This window comes from Nuphar pumila, chromosome 6 (genome assembly GCF_984573655.1).
Source record: "Nuphar pumila chromosome 6, dmNupPumi1.hap1.1, whole genome shotgun sequence".
Classification (NCBI taxonomy): Eukaryota; Viridiplantae; Streptophyta; class Magnoliopsida; order Nymphaeales; family Nymphaeaceae; genus Nuphar; species Nuphar pumila.
Genome location: NC_143254.1, coordinates 54,711,362 through 54,721,697, shown reverse-complemented (window position 1 = coordinate 54,721,697; position 10,336 = coordinate 54,711,362).

Here is a 10,336-nt window from a genome sequence, read left to right as displayed (position 1 = left end):
CGATTTGTAAGATATTATGTGTTTTATAGAGTCAAGTTTTAAGCTATTATGCTGAATTTTTGTATCAATTTATAATATATTTTACGATATGTATATTAATTTGTAAGATATTATGTGTTTTGTAGTGTCAATGTGTAAGCTATTATATTAAATTGTCGTATTGATTTGTAATATATTATGCGATATGTATATCGATTTGTAAGATATTATGTGTTTTCTAGTATCGATTTGTAAGATATTTGTAGAAAGACTTTAAAAATGTGTGCGTACGGAAATACATTGTTACACGCTTGTGGTGACGATTTTCGTATTCGAATTGCTACCCATTTAGTGATTTCTATTGAAATTACTTCACAGCGTCGTAGATATAATTAAATCGTTGTCACATGAATCACTATCGTCAACACACATATACGATAAATTGTTTCTTTTATTGGCATGGTAAGTAACAACTCAATGCATAGTTGTAAACACCTCAAATTTTTCTCGTTCTTCATCAAACACCCCCTTTCACAGATGTCAACCCCTGTAGGTCAGTATAGGAGTTTAGCCCTATGTCTGTCTTAGTGTAGGTGTCATTTCACCCTATTTTTTTAGAAAATTATTATTTTACCCCTAGGTAACCTTAGATCCGTGACAATTAGATCCAGTCAAGCTCATTTCAAGTTCAGAACAGTTAGAATGTCAGTCATTTTTAGCTCAGCTAAGCTCACGATGAGCGAATCATGTTCATTTCTGACCATTTCGGCTAAAATTGTTTCATTTCCTCATAAATGAGCTCAATTTCAACTCAAATTGTAGACAATTATTCTCGAGTTAGTTAATCCCAGTCGACCCTATTCCTCTGAGTCTAACTTGAGCTCACCAAGAGTTCAAGTAGCCCAGTTCCAGCTTAATTCCATTTCTCACAGTCTAGGAGCTCATTTTAGCCCATTTCAACTCATTTCAGCTGAAATTGAGCTAACCCTTGTCAGCTGAGCTAGTATTTGAGCTCTAAAATTAGTTCACCTCAGTATTATTAACTTTATTTTAGCTTAAACCCAGTGCATTTTTGTCACTCATTTCACTCCAGTGTGCATTTCTCATTATTTCTCTCAGAATTATATAATTTCTCGATCATTTAGTCTAGGAGTTTGTTTGAGTCAATGTTATTTTAGTTCACCTAAGTTCAAAAACCTTAGGATTCAGTTTAAACTAGTCGAAACCAGTTCAAACCTCATCTCCAGTGTCACTCCATGCCTTGTAGGGGCAAAATCATTTCTCAGACCATGTTGTCCAGAACTTCATTTGGTTATTCCTCCAGCTGGTACAATCAATAATCGAAGCTCGGATCAGTTTCTTTCCTAAAAATTTTAGTCATATCGGAGACCCATTTCACATTTTGATCGGATCTGATATCCAATATTCGATTTTTGCCTTCAAACAGAAATATTCAGTTCTTTGTCTCTGCCAGGGGTCCGGGACTTCAAATCCCTCACCCATGGTATACCTTTTGTAATCATTTCATATCATTTCGTATCATTTCATGTCATTTCTTATCATTTTATGTCATTTCTTATCATTTCGTGACATTTTATTGCATTTCATAGCATTGCATGTCATCTTCGAGATCCAACACTCTCATTTTCAAAATTACCAAATCCAGGCTCGATTTAAAAAACCTCGGCTTTTAAAATTAAATTTTTCCATTTGGCTAATCCCCAGAGCATCATTTCAAAATATATTCGTTATAAGATTAGCTTGGAGTTGTTTTAAACATGATTTTACTCTTATTTTGAAATTTTTGAAATTTTCTTCAAGTGGGGCCCACCTTGCAGGGGATGCCACACTCCAATTTTCGATTTTTGTTTAAACTCTACCCTTCTCACATTTTAAAATAAAGAATTTTAGAAAATAGTAGTATTTTAAATATCTCTTACAAAAACCTTGTTTTTAAAACCCTTATTTTCAAGTCTTTTTAAAAGTATTTTGAAAAACAAGTGGACCCACCTAGATGGCGCCACTTGGCAAAACCTTCTTTTTTTTAAATTTTTTATTTTAAATTAGTTTAAGAGGTCCCACCTCACTCCTTTGAGAGTCATTAGGACTCTCCAAGATGGAAGGGTCAACCTCTTCTCCCTCTCATTTATCTTTATCTAAATCAATTAAGGAGAGTCCCACTTAGGTGAGACTCTCTCTAATTGAGTTCTATAAAAGGGGCCTCTCTTGGGCCTTGGCCGACCCCCTCATTATCTCCTCTTCTCCTTCTTGCTTCCTCTCTCTCCTCCTTCAAGCTCTCCTCTTCCAGCAGCTTCTCCATTGAAGCAACCCCTCAAGGTGAGCCTCCACTTTTATTTTATTTCATATATTTTACTTTATTTCATTAATTTCATTAGATCTGCCATTGCCCCCCCCCCCCCCCTTATTGGATTTTAAACATGCTTTCCATTTAAGAATCATTGATAAGATTCAAGAACATGATCTAATGCTGCATTAGAGTGATTTTCATGTTTTTAATCTATTAAAATAACTTAGATTATTATTTTTTATGTTTAAGCCAAAGAAAAGATGAGATTTGATCCCTCCATGGATTGAATTCCTCTTTTAAGGGCTAAATCAAATTTGTGACCATGATTCCCTAATTTTTTTTTGTTTATTTCATCACATCCATGCTTATTTTATTTGTTCAAGCATCAAATCATGATTCATTGCATCATTTACATATTTTTTTATAATTTTACATGCCTACATTAGGGTTATTCGTGTGCTTTATCGGTAATATACGAATCTTGATTCTGGCCATGCGGGAACAGTATTATTTCATGTGCATTTTTCTATCAATAAAATCTTATTGTTTTACGGTTGAATCATATATGTATCTGTAATATTTAGAAAAAAAATCAGATTATTTTGAATTTTGTAACTCTGTGTAAAAAATCAGAAACCAAAACCTAATTCCTGCACCATGAAAGCGTTATGCAGAATCAGGGACAGTTTGTCGAGCTCATATTTCCTTCGTCGAAGATCATATCGATGATCCGTAAAAATTAGTGTGTTTTTCAGGATGTCAGTATATTCAATGAAATTTTCAGATTTTTCTATGGTCATTTGTTATTTTTACTTTATTAGAAATCAAAATCTATTTCTCAGAGACCGTTATACATTGTTCAAGATGTCGATCAAATTGCCAGAATTGTATCTCCCTAACTGGAGATCGTATTGATAATCCATAAAAAAGAGTGTCTTCATCATGATGTCTACTATCTTATGTAAAATTTTCATAAATTTTGATTCTGTTTTTTTATATTTTCCTGCAGCCAAAACCGGATTTGTCTGTTTTGTCTTGTTATGCATAAGCCAGAATTAGGTACAACTTGCCGAAAGCGTATCTCCCTAACCAAAGATGATTTTTCTAATCTATAAAAAAGATTATTTTTTCCAGATCTCTAGTTTTTCATGTAAAATTTTACAGTTTTTTATTACTGTTTGATACCCGATTCGGGCCTGACACTGTGACAGGTATGTGACCATGGGCAAAATTGTATATTTTTCTTTCTTTATTTAATTTTCATATTTAGATAATGTCAAAAATATATTTTTTGATTAAATTTTAATTTTAGGGTTATTAAAAGTGCTCATGTCAATTTTTATGAATTTTGGAATTCATTTGATGCATTATTTAGTAAAATCATAAAAATAGAATGCTCGCGGAGTCCTGATTCAATTGAAACACGGGCAAAAACTAATTTTTTTCTAGTATTTTGATTTTTTTATGAAAAGTCTCATATTTTTAGTGTTTAATCATATTTTTGCATTGTTTTGAATTTGTTTGATCCCCGGATTAAGCTTTTTACAAAAATATTTTCTGAGAAACCCTGTTTTATAATAAAGGTCATTTTAAGGGTATTTTAGCCATTTTTCTCAAAATTTTGAATTTTAAAGTTATTATTTTTATTATTTATTCAATTTTAAATCATTCTTTATTGTGTTTATTTCAGAGAAGCATGGAAAAAGGCTTATATTCGGATAAATCCCTCAATTTCAGATATTGTTGGATAAATCTAGAAAAACCGACATTTGTCCACTAACAAGTTTGTTAATTTTACATAGACACTCAAGAGTTAATTTTCCTTTATTTTTTGTTGATGTAAATTGTAAATATAAACATTGGAATAAGAATTTAATTTTCTGCTTAGATTAGGGCTGCATTGCATATAGTTTATTTTTAATAATATGATTCGTATGATGGATGATGATTCATGCGTATTTCAAATTCACAATAGTCCACACGAATGGCACGCGCACTCACAGGAGTTAATAAACTTGATTGAGTTTGTATTTGTGGCCATAGTCAGAATACGAACAATATCTAGATTTATCATCTTCTTTTAAGCCACAAATGACCTACACTCTTAGGCATTTTCAAAAATCATGATACATTTTTAAAACTTTTCTAAGTATTTCTCCTTTTAGAATCAAATGAACTATATTCAATACATATTCATGGCCCTAGTCAGGGATATGTGAAAAATATATTTCATCTAAATTCTATAAGGCACAAAAATTCTTTTATTAATGATTTTTAAAAATTCTTCAGAAAATATTTTCTCAAATTGCATTCATTCATGCATCATTTAGGTTTAGACTGCATCATAAAAGGATTTCATAGGGCCACACGCCCATCCCTATTGAGTTATTTCACAACTCAATCTAAAAAAAAATGATTTTCTCTAAGTTATCTTGAATTTTCCTCAAAATTGATTTTCTCAAAACCCTTGGTTTTTCAAGAAATTTTTCAAAGCTTTTCTAAGTTCATTTCACGATTTTCTAAGTCTGCTTCTTCAGAAATGTTTTCCAAGCTTCAATATTTCCCAAGTCCAGAGTTTAAACTCAGAAAAATAAACTTTCTTAGAGTTATTTGAATCTTCTTCAACATTGATTTCCTCAAAACATTAGGATTTCTTCAGAAATCAATTTTCCTTTTCTTTAAAAGTATTTTGCCATGTGATTCACGTTTTTTAAAGTGTCTTCTTTTTTCAAATATTTTCTAATATTCGAACCATACATCATGTTTTCAGTCAGAATTTTTCAAACTTCATAACACATGCTTGATTCTTTGTGTATTTAGGAATAGAACCATGATTTAGACAATTGAGTAAAGCAAAGCACATGATTGATCCTTGGTGCGATTACCCCTGGCTATGACCCCAGAAACGGTTAAACCTCGTACCGACAAGCGAGTCCCTTTCCTGCAAAATTTTTCAAAACGGAGGTGAGTCATTTTCAAAACTTTTTCAAAGGTCAGTTTGACTTGCAAAAGTAAAATTTTGCAATGATAACAATAGTATAAGCAAATAAGAAATCGTTGTTGCTTTTATACTGTGATTCATTCAATCATTTCTTTGACTTGCTTATCCTTATCAGTATCCATTTAACGCAAAATGATATCTTGCTTATGACAATGATGAGCTTATCACCTGGTTGCCGTGAAGATGATCTATCTCAATCATTGAAAAGTTATGGAGAAGTGAACATGTGCACTAATGATGCACATGATAAGAAAGGTGCAGACATTAGATTCACTCTTGACTTGAATATTCTAGCAGAAGAAATTCAATTCGATAATGAGGTAGACGATCATGACAGTACACTTGATAAAGGTGCAGGCACTGGGAATGTACATGATAGTACACTTGACTCTGTTCCCGTAGAAGGAATGCAGTTTAATAATGAGAAAGTTGCATATAAATTTTACAATGATTATGCCTTAAAACTTGGCTTCAGTGTTAGAAGGTATTCTTGGTCAAAAAATGCACAGGGTATCGTGGTGAGAAAGATATATTTTTGTTCTAAGGAAGGTTGGAAGAAGTCAAGTGAAAATCCAACAAGGAGCAAGCCAGATTCAAGATGTGGATGTCCAGTGAGAATGGTGTTAAGAAGACTTCCGAATGGAAAATATGTAGTTTGTACTTTAATCAGTGATCATAATCATGATTTATCTATTTCATTTATGATTCCTATGTTAAGGTCACATCGTAAAGTAACTGAAGTGCATGCGGCAATTGTTGAAATAGCTGATAGCGCTGACATTGCACCAAGGAAGACATACAATTTATTTGCGTACATAGATGGTGGTCACGATAATGTGTCATTCACACCTATGGATCTAAGAAACCACTTGAGAAGGAAGATAACAGATAACATGAAGAATGGAGAAATATGTTCTTTGGTTGATTACTTACAAAAGAAATCAAGCATTGACCATGGTTTCTTTAGTGCAATGCAACTGGATAAAGATGGATATGCTGTGAATATGTTTTGGGTAGATTCAAAGTCAAGAATTGATTATAAATGCTTTAATGATGTACTTATTTTTTATACGACAGTGAAGATTAATATTGAACAGTGGCCATTTGTGTAATTTGTCGAAGTGAACCGTCACTCACAGAGTGTATATTAGGCAACGCTTTTTTGTATGACCAGACCAAGGAAAGCTTTGAGTGGTTGTTCAGAGTATTTACACAGGCAATGAATGAGAAGCAACCTGAAGTTGTACTTATAGAAGGTGATCACGTAATTGCGGCTGCAGTGTCTCATGTATGGCCAGATGCACATTATCGCCTATGTTTATGGGAAACATATTTAATCAGAAGACAGGGTTTGACAAAAAGTTTACAAGGTGTGTACTTGAGAGCATAGACGAGATTATATTTATGTCTGATTGGGAGGCAATGATTCAGATATATGACCTTGAAGACTGTCAGTGGTTACAAAATTTATATGTAGAAAAAGAGAAGTGGGCATTGGCATATGGAAGACAATACTTTTGTGTAGGTATGATAAGCACACAAAGGCTGAATCTATGCATGCCACACTGAAGAAAACTCTGTATTCATGTTTAACAATATTTCACTTTATGAAACAATATGAATTATTTATAGACGGTCTTAGATAGAATGAGCTTGAATAAGATGTGAAATGCTTCAATACATGCCCTGTAACTTTGGACATGAAAATATAGATGCGACCTGCAGATCTGTATATACTAACTATATTTGAATGGATTAAGAAGAATGTCATACAGGTCTTGAATTGCAATATAGAAGGATGCGTACAAAATGAGAATATGCAGAAATACCATATTGTATAGGAGGGTGAAGAGCATCCGAAAAGGCAAGAAGCACATGTTACGTACAATATTGACAACTAAACAGTTGAATGCATGTGCAAAATGTATGAATTCAAAAGTATATGTCGTCATGCATTAAAGACACTTAATCAAGAGAAGATTAAAGAAATACCTGAGTCATATTTAATGTGAAGATGAACGAGACAAGCAAAGATTAAACTGCTGGATACAAATAATGTCAGTCAATCTAGTGTTGATGAGAAGTGCCATATAGTCTCCTGTCACCAATAACTATGTAGGTCACTTATACATATTGCAGATTTGGCATCAAAAAGTGAAGAAGCCTATGTATGCATGAGAAAAATGTCAAGGGAGTTACTTGAAAATGTGCAGTTAATTCACCATCAGTCTGTTGCAGCTCATGAAGACCAGTTCAAGAAAATGGGAGCGAACAACAGAGGTAAAAATCATGCTTTCCTTGACACTCATGAGAAGTTGCGCTGAAGCGTAAACATCATCTTCAACAAGTCAGGAGCGAACATTGTAGATTATGATAGAAAAATTCACTTAGCAAAGGGTATCAAAAGAAAACTTGCCTCTGATCGCAGTCGTCGGAGGATAAAGGGTGCACTAGAATTGGTTGGCAAGAAAAGGTCTAAGAAACAATCAACCTCTAAGCAAAAGAAACCAAGCATTTCACATGAATAAGTATATAATACATTATATTGATTCCCATGTAAATTACATTATGTGCAGCTTGTCAATATCTAACTTATGTAATTTCCAACATACAACAATACCCTACAGACGTGCACTACAACGTTGTAACCTTTAATCCTCCCGACCAGTTTTTTCGGAACGATAACTTCAGTTTTATAAGTCTTTTGGTATGTAATCAATGTTGGGAGGATGTTTGCATTTCTTGTGAAACTTAATATAGTGTCTTATATTGTTTTGTTTCATGACAGGATCAGATCAATTCAAAAGTTAGCTATGGAACACAGGAATAGCGTGTGAATTCTGTTTAAGTTTTGCCATAAAGTTAGTTGTTATGCCTCTTTGCATGACCTAATTTTCACATTGTCGGATTTGTTAAGAGTTTAACAAAACAGGAGTTGAATATGCTTATACACTGGATGGTTTTATTAAAAAAGAGTTTTTGGATGAAATCATTTTCATGAATCGTGAGCCACAAGAATAGAATTATTAATATTTTTATGGATTACCGTTCATGAAAATGACTTCATCCAAAAAGCTATGAAACACAGGAATGGCCTGTGAATTCTGTTTAATAATGTATCTTTCACATGTATAAATCATTGTAATATGTATCATTCGCATGTATAAATTGATGTCTCATCTAGCCTACAGAGCTACAATTTTGTTACCGTAGGTAAATCACTATTGCTCAGTGCTTATATAATTAGTGAAAATCATTGTCTCATCTAGCCTTCACATATACAAATCGTTAAACATATATTGTATCATCCATATTACATGGGATGGCCTCTACCCCATCCAATATCGTCCATTCACTCAGATGCAATGTATCGCAAATCGTGGTTATAGTAACATACTACCGATTTGTGAGATATTATTTGGTTTGTTAATATGGATTTGTAAGTTATTATGCTACATTTTCGTATCGATTTGTAATATATTTTGCCATATGTATATCGATTTGTACAACTGGATGAAAATCACAATGTGCATTAGTACAAATCACGATAAAAGTGCATGGACAAATCGTTGATTCGTCTACAAATCGCCGTGAAATTCAACGAAAAAATTTGAGGTAAATTCGAAGTGATTTACAACATGATACCGATTTACGTTTTATATAAAAATAATATTTTAGTAACAGTTATAAATCGATGAGTAAATTACGAAATTATATATTGATATCATTTATAAAGACAAACAAAGATATATCGTTGGTGCGGTAGCTTCTTAAATATAAATCGACGTTATTTACAACCATATTCATTTATCAAAAATATTAGTATCTATTTATAATACATCATGACTAATGGACGAAATGACCGATTAATAAATGGACAAAAAGAAAAATAATAAACAAAGACACATAATGTATAGACTTAGTAAAGAACAAATCGAGAATAATTCAATGATACAAATCGAGGTAACTTTATAAATACAAATTGATTTCGTTCACAAAGACTAACAAAGACATATCATTGTCGTGGTAACTTCATAAATACAAATCGATTTCGTTCACAAAGGCTAACAAAGACGTATCGTTGTCACGATAACTTTAAAACTATAAATCGATGTGATTTACAACTGTAATCATTTACGAAAAAACCTAGTCTTTTTTACCTGACCACAATGGTTTAGCTTAGATAAAATACATGACCATCATCATAAAAAAAATAGATATCATCACCAGTAGGTAATTATCGGGACGTCTAATCATATTTATGAAGTAATTGCGATAACGACATGTCTTTGTTTGTCTATGTGAACGATATCGATATGTAATATCGCGATTGTATCATAACATTTTGTAATTGTTACTTAAATCGATTTGTACTTTACTACGTCTAAACATCGTGTCAATTTGTGTATACGTACGTAAAACCCTAATATAAATCTATATATAAAACCCTACCCTATCTGACCCGACCCGTTGTCCAGGTCTAAAACCCTAATCTATTTAACCTCTCTTCCTCTTTCTTTTCTGCGGCAGCACAACTTCTTCTTCTTCTTCCTCTTTTCTCCTCCGCTTTCATCTTCTTCTTCTTCTTTATCTTCTTTATCTTCTTCTTCTTCTCTTTCTTCTTCTTCCTTATATTTTTCTTTCTTCTTTGTTCTTATGTGTTCCTTCTACCTGTACTTGATAGATGGGGTTTGATGCTGATAACGTAGTTGTTTCACGCCATGAGAAAAGATTTATATAATCTTTGATGATGATTATGGTGGTTATCTTCTGTGTGTCCATTGATATATTCATGACACATACGACTATGGCGTATTTGTCATGAAGTATATCGAAGCTTATGCGGAATATAACGACCATAATCATCTTCAATCATTGCCGCCATACTGAAGCAAGCACATATATTATGCATGATAGTGGTGATGTTGATGTCCATCTATTTGATCTATTCCTACTATATGACCCTCTATTATTCGCAAACTATACTTTACAGTTGGAAAAATATCTGCCTAATCTTCGATATACTTCATGACAAATACGTAAAAGTG